This window comes from Microplitis mediator, chromosome 9 (assembly GCF_029852145.1).
Source record: "Microplitis mediator isolate UGA2020A chromosome 9, iyMicMedi2.1, whole genome shotgun sequence".
NCBI lineage: Eukaryota > Metazoa > Arthropoda > Insecta > Hymenoptera > Braconidae > Microplitis > Microplitis mediator.
The window spans coordinates 16,695,595-16,708,371 of record NC_079977.1 but is presented as its reverse complement, the minus strand read 5'-3'; the positions used below and the strand labels follow the sequence as shown (position 1 = coordinate 16,708,371).

The 12,777-nt window shown below is 35.1% G+C and overlaps 1 long non-coding RNA gene across 1 annotated transcript in view; it reads right to left on the bottom strand.

Moving 5' to 3' along the window:
* Positions 1–544: 544 nt before the first annotated feature.
* The window catches only part of LOC130674577 (uncharacterized), a 59,926-nt gene continuing 47,693 nt past the window's right edge, over positions 545–12,777 (bottom strand). The window contains exon 3 of the long non-coding RNA XR_008991074.1: positions 545–664. This is a non-coding gene — a long non-coding RNA (uncharacterized LOC130674577). The remainder of the gene's footprint in view (positions 665–12,777) is intronic.

Below are 12,777 nucleotides of genomic sequence, written 5' to 3'. Positions count from 1 at the left end.
AGAAGTTTAGCTGTAATTGAATTATTTCAATTGAATTGAACTTTTTATGATAAATGTATGTGTATATATATATATATATATATATACAAAAATATAAAAGATACTGTGGTCACTAGAAGAGTCACACACAAAGCTAACAAATATGAATGAGGTGGTCCGAAAAAACCCAAGTTAGTCGTCGACTTTACCTGGCACCATGGGGCTCCAGTTGTACCTAATATAGAAATCACCCTGACGTTATACTCTATACTGGTATACATATATATGTAGACATAGCTAATCAACCTTTCTATATACATAATACTCTTCTCGCTTTTGGTGACGCCGAATAACAACTACTTCTACTATTACCTCAAGCCTACTACACCTTTATAAGTTCAAACTTTTAACCGACAACAGAGTGAACAGTGGTGAACGACAGACGACTTCCTGCCACTTTTCTGTCTCGTAAATCCATGGATTATAGTGTGGTAGATTCCATTTTTCAACCTTCATCTCAACGGCGGCTTTTTGATACTCAACCCGCTGTGAAGTGTTTTTTCTTCTCCGTTCATCTTCATATCTTCATCTTTATCTTTGTCTTCGTCTTTTTTCTACTTTGCCGCATTTTGAGCCGCTTAGGAATCAAAGCCAGACTTCTACTCTTACATTTTGCAAAATCATCCTGAGAAAAAAGGAAAAAAATATATGTATATAAAATTGGAATGATGTTTTAAAGTATGTAGTCACACACGGCGCCAACCAGACAAACGAACTATGAAGGAGTGAAAAAATTTTACACGCTACGTAAACGCGTTGTCAAACACACTTTTCACTCGAATGAATACACACGAGGACACTTTTAACCCTCTTTATAATATATAACGTTTTTTTTACTACGATTATTATTATTATAATTATTTATAAGATATCAAATTGCATAGCGTAAAACTTGAAAGAAGATATGAAAAATGGACAATTATTAAAATATATGAAAAGAAAGATATAAGTGTTCTAGCAAAACATTAACTACATTTTCGACTTCCATTTCAATCGAATAGAAAAGAGAGAGACGCTTTTAATCGAATTATTTAATCCAGTACCTAAAGCTGTATACCTCATAGCAACGTCTTATGCACCAAATGTGAATATTTTCATATATTGTAAATTATATTATTCACATTTGTGCTGTATGTATATTGTAGTATGAAAGAACAATCGCCGTAAACATATATTCAAAATCTGTAAATCGGTTGGCGCGAGCTCAAATAGCTAGAAAACGTAATTTTAAATACTTTTAACTTGACAATAGGAATCGTGCCAGAACCGTACAGGCAGCACTTTTGTCGAAAGTAGAGTGCCCTAGTGTTAAACAAAAACAGTATAGTGATGTAAACATTGTCGTAAACAGTATTAGTTTTTTATAAAAAATGAAAAAAATAATCAAATTTGGGTTTTTACCAAATAAAAATAATCGGATTAGAAGTCAAAACGATAAGAAAGGACAAAAATTATTAGAATCTGGTCATGTTCTAAATGTAATAGAAACCGGAGATGCAAATAAGCAATCGGTTATAACCTGGACAATTGTCACCCAAACCAGTGTTTCCATTGTTTACAGTGTTACAATTACCGTAAGTATTTTTGACGTTTGAAGGTTATCCTCGCGGTGTTCAGTGAACTTTCGGAGAAATAATAAAATTTCACCTGTGTATTATTTTTATACGGCATATTTGAACAGCCGCGAATACAACACGATACTTATGATGAAGACATCTCGAAAAGTAATTTTATTGAGAAAAAATAAATAAGACACTGATAATGCTAAACTAATACTGTTTACCATCACTATGTTTGTAATTTTTCTCGTCAGATGGCATAAAGGTCAACTTTCTCAATCCCTAGACCTTTGATTACATTGGTCTTTTCAAACTTGAAAACAGTACGTTTCATATTGAACTTGAAAAATTCAAGACATTGAAAATACTTAACAAACAAGCGTTATTGAAATTTTGATTCAAAATTATATTCAAAAAATCAATTGAATCAGGCAGGAACTGATGTCAATGATTAAAATGGAAATTTCAATAACTTTCGACAAAAATCAGAGCATTAATGTATACAGCATCCGAGAAAAATGTTAAAAAATATGTTTTTTTAATTTCTTTTGTAGGTAATATTATTCAAACTAAAGAACGAATTGCATCACATTATGAAGTGATTGAAAAAGACCATAAGGACGAAGAGTTAGTATACTTTTGAACACATTTTAGTACATCATATTATGGTTTATTATTATTTTCAATAAAATTAAAATTTTTTAAATGATTGATTCCGTTGTTTTGAAGATGTTCGCGAAAAACCGTTTTTTACCATTTCTTTCTCCGACGATATCTCTTGAACAAATTAGCCGATAAGAGTCTAGGTCGCAATCGATGCGTTTTGGTAGATTCTAGAACATATTCGATTTTAAAGTCGATCATTCAAGTCGTTTCTAAGAAATTGAAAAATAACTAAAAATAAAATTTTTTTTTCCGTCATTCGCAAGCATTTTCGAGTCTTCGTGATCTCAAATTTTCAGGAACGTTTATGGCCAACAAACGCTTTCGATTGCCGCAAGATCCATTAAAATCGGTCCATCAGTTCAAAAGTTATAAGTTTACACACACAGACATATATGCACACCTCTCCACATATGCACACACACACATACGCGCACGCACATGCATACAGGCACTTCGACATCATTCTGAAAATAGTTAGAATAGCATTCTAGGACCTCAAAACGTTGAGATGTAATGAAAACTCGTTTTTCGATAAATTTCTATAATTTCGATAATTTTCTATTTTCATAGCGGGATGTTAAATATAACCGAAAACGTGGTAAACAATTAAATTTCTAAAATCAAAAGCGTCTTTTGTTAGTAAAATAAATTTATAAAAATAAAAATCTGTTTTTAGTTATTATTTTTATATGATCATATTAATAAATATATTAATAAACATAAATTAATTCTGAGTACATAATTTCCGGAAAAAATATCACCGTAACTTTCAATTAAAAAATTTGACAAGTACTATATATTGTAATTGTAAGTTAAATTTGATTTGATTTTCTCATCAAGTAAGAAAAAAAAATACATAGACTTACTTTTGTTCTATTTCTTAGATTTACCTAGATCTAAACCATTTTTTCACAGGTTCTGATAAATTTTAATTTACGAACATAATTTTTACAGCAGTGTATTTTATTTAATGTAGATTTTATTGTAACTGTACCAACATAAATCTTATTTATGCTTAACTCATCTATCCTTACAAACTGTTGCAAATTCATTTCATATCATGAAAAAAAAATTGTAATTGCTACAACACCAATTTTAGTTGAGGTTACTACAACTAGAGTAAAGAAATGCCAACTTAAAGAAACCTCCGATACACGTGCAGTAACGCCAACTACAATCATCAATGTTTACTACAATATGTAGTTATCAGTACTATTTATGTAGCCTTCTACCACATATTGGAGTGCCCACTACTACAATGTTTAACTACAATATTATGGTTGGACGAACCACAATTTTTTTTCCATGTATTCAAAGTAAATTTAAAAATTCGCTCTAAACACTATTCCATCTGAGCGTAGAATGATTTTTCGTAAGCTTCACAGCTCTAATAGAATAATATAAAATTCGTCTACGTTTCTCTACGATCTATACAATTTTTCGCCATCTATAATTATTATTTCAATTATAAACCAACTACTAATTTTTATCAATCAGTTTCCAAATCATTTAGTTTTTTATAGATGAAACAATTTTTTAAATTTACTATAAATTAGTTAAATCGTACGATTATATTTATGAATGTAAAGAATTATTGGATGAAAATATTATATTCACTAAACAAAAAATTCTATGGCTGTACGAATGTGGGTGATTAGTTGGATATGGTTTTATTGGTCTAAAAATTTATGCATACACACCAAACAACTTTATGGACAAAAACTCATGAACACTATTGAAAATTTATTAATGCTAATAAGTATTTATAAGTGATCATTAGTACTCTGACTAGTGAATTTTGCAATACATTTGAAGTGATGAGTGTTGACTATTGTTTCATTACTGATCATTAGTAGTCTGATTAGTGAGTCTACATCACTATTGAAAATGATGTCAATACCAATCATGTTTCAAATGATAAAATCTGAATAACTGTTGGTTCTGAGGGCGCACCTTAAAAATTCCTCGTAGTTTTCGAGCTCGTAGTAATCTCTGTAAAAAAGAAGCTCAAAAACGATATTGCCAATATGTATGGTACATTAGTTTTTTTTTCAACTCGAAAAAAAAATGAATTATACTATTAGGCTTTAAAAATTCGGTGTCACGCTTAAATAACCGCAGACAAAATAACCACGACAAAATAACCGTGACAAAATAACCGACGACAAAATAACCAAATGACAAAATAACTGAATGACAAAACAACCGGCGACATAACACACAAAAACCGTGATAAAAAGGCGGTTATTTTGTCGTTCGGTTATTTTGTCATTCGATTATTTTGTCGTCGGTTATTTTGTCGCGGTTATTTTGTCGCGGTTATTTTGTCGCGGTTATTTTGTCGTGGTTATTTTGTCGCGGTTATTTTGTCTTTGGTTGAACTGTTACGCAACCAAAAATTCGAAGATTTTGAAAAAAATTATGAACACCCGGATTTTCAATGTTCGTCCACATTATTGCCTTAAATCATTAAATCCAGACAAAAACCAATAAATACGATTGAAGTTGAAATTTAAATGTTTTGAATGAAATCAGAGTGACAATTTATAAAATATCCAAGAAAACCGTTGAAAAACAGCAATTTTTCGAAAAACAATTTAGTAAGAGAAATTGAAATTGATAATAGCTCTATAAAACAGATTTTTAAATCATGTATTAAAAGTAAAAGGTCAAGAAGACTGTTTTCAAAGAAACTTCGATTGTGCCATAAGGAACTTATGGATTCAATTCATACTGACCTATGAGTACTAATGCCAGAAGAAACACCAGGAAAACGCAAGTATATTATAACTCTCATTGACGACTACAGTCGTTACACCGATGTATGCTCGTTACGTAATAAGTTTCAAGTAAACGATGTAATAAAAAATTTTATTGAATATAGTTACACGCAGTTTAGACATAAACCAAAGCCGTTTCGATCATATTTAGAAACAGACTATATAAATCAAGAACTCAATGATCATCTAAGCAGCCAAGGAATATATTAGGTAGATTTTTCTAAAATCTAACTATTGTATTTGTCCTCATGGTCGATTTTTCAAGGAATTTTGTCACAACCTATCATAATTAGTTGAGTAGGGTTCGAAAATACCATCCGTTAAAAAATTTATATATGTATGTATATATATATACAGTAGAACCTCGATAACTCAAACCTCGATAAGTTCAAAACCTCTGTAACTTAAAAATTTTTTTGATTCCCTTCCCTTCACAGCTTAAAACCTCTATTACTTAAAGTACAAAACCTCGATAACTCAAACAATTATTTTGAGCATTGCCCTCGATAACTTAAAATAATATTTTGGTGACCTCCATAACTTAAAGTAATATCATTGAGTCATCGTATTAAGTATGTATGCAAACAAAAGGTTTCGCCAAAAGCTTAATTGATTTTCACTTTAGTCTTTCAATTAATCGGGAACTAGGGAAATAAAGGATAAAGGGGAGGGGGAGGACCTTTACTCAGTAGGAATTTTCATATAAGAGTAAATATATATGTATAAATAAATAAAAATCTATCATTTCTATTGAATTATATGTATCTTTTTCACACTCAAGTTTCCAATCAATAAACCTCGTTAAGTTAAAAATTTTACTTTAATAACCTCTCTAACTTAAACTCTCGATAAGTAAAAAACTCGATAACTCAAATTTTTTTACGTTTCCCGTGAATTTTAACTTATCGAGGTTCTACTGTATATATATATATATATATATATATATATATATGGGATATAACGCAGTTTTGAGGACACGATTACGCCTACAATTCTTATCAGATCTTAATGAAATTTTTCACACTTATTCTATGGGCGATTATCACGGTTAAGTTCGAAGATGGGCAAAATCGGTTGATTAGTTTAGAAGTTATGGCTTTTTGAAATTTCCATGATTTTTTGAAAAAATCAATTTTTTTCCACATTCAAGTTCATATAATTTTAAAACTAATACTCATAGACAATTTCCGTAAAAAGTATCTGAAAGCTTGTCTAATAAGCTTTAATTTATGACCTTAGACTTCATATTTCGACCATTTCATCCTATAATTTGATGGCCTTGAAAATTTTAATGGAATCAAAAAATGTTGAAAATATGGGTTTCATTCCATATAACTTATGAATTTCCCATTATAATCCGGTTTCGTCAGTTGTATTTTATTGTGCACAAAATAACCTGTAAATTTCACTGCTATTTTATATTTTAAAAGTATTTCTTTTATTACTTATGATGGATCAAATGTACCTCTACTCCCTATGATTATCACTGGTCTTGTCATTACGATAGCACCTACAGTTCTTATCGGATCTTAATGAACTTTTTCACACTTATTCTATAGGCGATTATCTTGATCGAGTTCAAAGATGGGCTGAATCGTTCAAATAGTTTTGAAGTTATGGCTGTTTAAAATTTTCACGATTTTTCGAAAAAATCAGTTTTTATTCACTTTTAAAGTTTATATAACTTTAAAGCTGAAACTCATAGATAATTTCTGTAAAAAGTATTCTAAAGCTTGACTAATAAGCTTTAATTTATGACCTTAACCTTTATGTTTCGAGTATTTCTTTCAATAATTTGATAGCCTTGAAATTTTCATGAAATCAATAAAAGTTGAAAATAAGGTTTTCATTCCACATAACTTATGTATTTTCTATTATAATACAATTTTGTCAGTTGTACTTTATTCTGAACAAAATAAACTGCAAATTTCACAGCTATTTTATATTTTAAAAGTATTTCTTTTAATATTTATGATGTTTCAATCGTACCTGTAGTTTTAAAATTATATCTGATCTTGCCATCGTAATAGCAATTACAATTATGATCTCATACTAATAAAATTTTCTATAGTTTTTTCCGTGAAGGTTATTTGTTAGGTTACCTATAAAATGTTTTGTCGAATCAACTATCTGAAGTTCTCTATCGAAAATAGTCGTTGTCTTTTTTTACCCTCACTCTAAGAAAACGAGCCTAATATCATATCATGTCTATATACACTAACATTGTAAAATGAGAGGATAACTAAAATGGATCTGGTTATGGCGTGAAGGTTGAAAACAATTAAAATTACTCAAGATTTATCAAATATAAGTTATAGATTTATTTACACTTATTTACACTTAAACTGTAAGAAAATACTTTATAGCGAATGCGACAAGATAGATAAGCGATAGCGAATGCGACAAGTCAAGCGGTTAAAAACGCGTGGTGGTTAGTAAGACTGCACGATGTAGATTAGAATTAGAGACGTCGTCTTCTTCCTTCGTGGCTGCTCGGTGGTGACGTGGCGGTATGGCTGCAGTAACGAATTTTCCCATTGGCTTAAAAGCGCGCCAACAGGAAATAGTTAGCCGCCAATTTCTCTGATTGGCCGGCTGGTAGCGGGTTCTCATGCCGACGTGGCACGGTCATGAGCAAGAAATTGCAAGTGTCGGGCCCAGATAGCGAGTGACCCGGCACTATTTTGACATTCAAGTCAGTAGCGAGTTCGGCTGCTCCCGTGCGTAGCGAAAGTACACGAAGCTTTTCAAAATGATTAAGCTCGTGACTGAACATTCTCCCCAGCGCTGGCGACGATGTCGACAGGATTGTCTTCTGGAGAGTGAACTGGTAGCACACACAGTTCAGAAGTTAGCGGCTAAATCTGCAGGATCTTCGAGTAGCGGAGCGATCGGTCTTTAATTTAACACAGCCTCAATCTGTGTTAACTGTAGCGAGTTGGTCGTAAGTCAATAGCGATTTACCAATAGTTCGTATAAAACGGAACTTGATTGACTTTACGGCTGCTTCCCATTTGTCACCAAAATGGGGAGCGCTTGGCGGGTTGAACTTGCAGTCTGTGCCATCTGTAGCGAGTAAATACTGAAGTTCCTTTAGCTGTCTCGATCCTGCTGCGAATTCTTTTCTTAGCGTGGCGTCTGCTCCTATAAAATTTGTACCACAGTCCGAGTATAGGGTACTGCAGGCGCCTCTCCGATTAGTAAATCTTCTAAATGCTGCGGCGAAAGCGTCAGTAGAATAATTCATGATAATTTCAATATATATAGCGGACGCAGCGAAGAATGTGAGACCTGGCTGGAACTTGCCCACCTTCTATCCAGTCAGATCTCCGTACATCAGCGATAGTCAATTGAGTTCCCCTATGAGATGTTCTTGGCAGTATTACTGGATTATTTCGTTCATCATCCAGTAGCGAATTCTTCAAGCGACCGCCGACTCTGAGTACTTCATTGTAGTCGACGTAGGGAATCAATTTAGCGAGACGATGATTTCGTTGTAGAGAATCACCATTTTTCAGTAGTTTCAGCTCTTGCGAATAGTACTGACTTTGCGTATACTTGATCAGCAAAGTCTTTGCGAGTTCCAGGTCAACTGTAGCGAGTGGTGTGGCCAGTGTGGACTGTGGCACTTTTTTTATTTAATTTAGCGATGGCACGTAGACAGATTCCAAGCGTGTGAAGTAATGGTGACAACTTAGAGAATTTATCTAGTAGCGTGTATAGCGGGTGTGAATCTGCCTTGTAGATGGTAAAAACCAGACCTGGACGTTCTTCAAGATGTGATACCGTCTGCGAAGGGATGTCAAAAGATGGCCAGTTTTCTTTTTATTGACTGAGCCACTTAGGTCCCGTCCACCATAGCGAATGCTGTTCTAGTTTGGCTGCTGTTAAACCTCTTGAAGCGCAGTCAGCTGGGTTGATTCGTATCCCCGTAAAAGATACAGCGGAGTCTGTCCACAAGAAAATTGATATATTTTCAAGTTTCAAGATTTTCTTGACGTAAAGTACCAGTTGAGCGAGTAACACAGCGGCATTGAGCTCCATTCTTGGTATTGTAGTGGGTTTCAGTGGAGCAACTTATTTAAGTTCACACACTAGCGAGATATTGGAGCTTCCAGTAGCGTCAGTAACTTTTAAATATACGACAGCAGCCATAGCGAGTTGAGAAGCGTCAGAGAATCCATGTAGTTCAATTGATACATCATTTTGTACATGATTCTAGCGAGGTATCTGAATCTTCGAGATCTGATGTAGTTCATCTCGAAATAAATTCCATTCTTGAAGAAGCAACAATGATAGCGTAGCATCCCAGTTGAGTGTAAATTCACTGGAGCGGCTTGAGCGTGTAATTCCGTTGAATTACTTGCCCACTTAGCAAGCGGGAAACATTCTGCGGCACACATTTTTTTATGTCGAGAGCAACTTGAATTGCCTCAGCGAGTTCATCTGCGCCTCCATAGATGTTGTCAACATAGCGGGTCTTTGTTAGCGGGTAGCCATGTTACGCATCGTGTCGATGCGAGTCATTTGCAAAGCGAATGTGTTTCGGCGGCCATCTTAGATATACGTAGCATACAAAATGGACGCGATACACGTGGAACCGACGCTAAGTTTTCGATCAAAAAAGCTGAAGAGTCTTTTTACACCGGTGTGTAAATTTGATCACCACGGGCAGCACTCTAGCAGTGCTCAGCAATGCCCACGGCACTTAGCGATTTTCACTTCAAGATCAATTACACCACACACTTTTTCTCACAATTTTTTTACGATTTTAAATTTTAATAATTTTTAATTGTTAAACCCACACCAGATCCGGCTCGAAGGACCAAAATGTAAAATGAGAGGATAACTAAAATGGATCTGGTTATGGCGTGAAGGTTGAAAACAATTAAAATTACTCAAGATTTATCAAATATAAGTTATAGATTTATTTACACTTATTTACACTTAAACTGTAAGAAAATACTTTATAGCGAATGCGACAAGATAGATAAGCGATAGCGAATGCGACAAGTCAAGCGGTTAAAAACGCGTGGTGGTTAGTAAGACTGCACGATGTAGATTAGAATTAGAGACGTCGTCTTCTTCCTTCGTGGCTGCTCGGTGGTGACGTGGCGGTATGGCTGCAGTAACGAATTTTCCCATTGGCTTAAAAGCGCGCCAACAGGAAATAGTTAGCCGCCAATTTCTCTGATTGGCCGGCTGGTAGCGGGTTCTCATGCCGACGTGGCACGGTCATGAGCAAGAAATTGCAAGTGTCGGGCCCAGATAGCGAGTGACCCGGCACTATTTTGACATTCAAGTCAGTAGCGAGTTCGGCTGCTCCCGTGCGTAGCGAAAGTACACGAAGCTTTTCAAAATGATTAAGCTCGTGACTGAACAAACATGTATCACAAGATATGTCTGTATGTGCCTTTTTATAAATCTACCTTCCATTTCGGCTGCCGAATGGCCTTTTTTTTAATACACAGCGGCTTACACGCCTGAGCAGAACGGTATTACAGGGAGACGGAACAGGTATTAGTCAAGGCAATCGAACAAAGCTAATAGATACCAAACTTGCAGGTGCTTATTGAAGAGAGGCAGCAGTTACTGCAGTGTACCTGCAAAATAGACTTCCGACCAGAAAAAAAGAAGCTACACCGTATAAGTTACATTTCAAAAAAAAGCACAACGTAAATCATCGCAAGGAATTTGGATGTAAGTCTTCCGCACAATTTTCTAAGCAAAATCGAAATAAGATAAGTAATGAAGCAGTAGAATGTGTTTTCGTAGGTTATTTAATTGCTGAAGAATTGAGTGCACTTGAAGAAAGCGACACCTGGGATCTTGAACCAATTCCAAAGAATAAGAAGTCAATTGCATGCAAATGGGTGTTCGAAATTAAAACTACTCGCAATAGCACAGCAAACAAATTCAAGGCTAGACTCATAGTTCCATACCTTAATAACCTAGGAAAATTAGACTTTTACATATAAGCCGCCATTTGGTATTAAAACCGCCATTTTAGTACTGGAACAAATGTAAAAAACCGAACATTGCACAGACTATTATTGATACATTAATTAATCAGTTAGTTAAATGATACGTAAACGCGCGATCATAAGTGTAATAATACCGTAAATTCACTGACTAACAATCTTTAACGAAATTACATTAATTAGACAACGAACAATATCAGGATTGATCATGGATGTGATGGTTGAATCGTTAGTGAGACACTTCTATCAAACCCTGCGGCATACCTAATAATGAAGTTACCATCAAATTGTAAATGATTTGGACCTACACGCCACCGTCTATCGTACGGTTTATATGAAATTGAAATTTAGTTTTCAATTTTGAATACAAGTTACTAATAGATGATAAATTAAATACTACACGTTCGTAACGAGCGCCATCTTAGTGCACATATTCAATCTTCTGAAATTTACATTGATGAAGTTTAAATTTCAAAAGATCGTATTCATAAAAACGAATTGTGTAAGTTCAATCCCAAAAGTTATTTAAGACGAGCACTGATAAGAGTTCACAGAGTCAACCGATAGAGGGATTTTTTTTTTTACTTAAATACCAATTGACTTTTGATACATGTTAAAAATTGGTTCATCGTAAGCCTAAATACCTTACGGAATGTTTGGCCTCGACTGTTGTATCCCCACTTTTGACCGAGAAGGACTGCTCGAACTATCGTTAGCGTGTCAGCACTATCATTTCTGTTTTTCTGATCGCTAATTTAAGACCATGCAGTTTTAGCCAACCATCAAGTCTCTGACAAAGTTGACAGTTTCACTGCGTACAACTTTTACGCTGTCTGCAAGGACTAGTCCAGTGATGTCATCTGCGTATCCTACTAAGGCCATGTTTTGGGGAATGCACATTCGCTGCATCTCATCGTACCGTATATTCCAGCAATCTGGGCCGAGAGCAGCACCCTGAGGAACACCAGCTGTGACTTCTATCTCGTACGAGCCTTCGGTTGTTTCGTACTCAAGCTTCCGGTTTCGGAAATAGTGATCTACGATCTCTTGGATATATTCTTTCACCACAGAGTTTAAGGCGTTCAGGACGTCGAAGGTGAAAAAGATGCATACCTGACGAAAGTGGTGGCTCTTCGCTCACGAGCTCTCGGCTATGTCTAAAGCCTGCTCTATTGCCGTTATCGTTGAGTGGTGCTTTCTAAAGCCATGCTGGTTTTTCGAAAGCTTATCAGACCTTTCAACGGCTATCATGAGGCACACCTTAATGAACACCTCCAGCAGCTTGGTGGCAACATTTAGCTTGTACAAAGGCCTGTACGATGACGATGTGATCGAAGGGTCTTTACCATTATCTAGCAGTACTAAACGTTGCCGTTTCCACCTTCTGCTAAAGGTACTCGTTGTAAGGCGTTGTAAGCCGACAGCAGTACCTGAAGATACTTCTTTGTAATGATTTTGATGACACTTGGGGAAATGCCATTTGGAGCAGGGGCTTTTTCAGATTTCAGTGTCCTAGCAGCCATCTGGAGCTCCAAGACCAAGAACAGTGGTATCTCTTTAGGTTCCTTAGTCTCCTTCGATGCTTTTCATGGGTGCTATGAAAATAGGTCTGTTACGATCTTTCTGATAGCTTTAGGTTCCATGAGGGGTACCGGAGATTGTTTGCCAAGGCTTTTTGTGACAATCTGGTAGGCGCGTCCCCATGGATCGTTGTCCACTTCAACACACAAGATTTCCTAGCTCCGCCTTTTG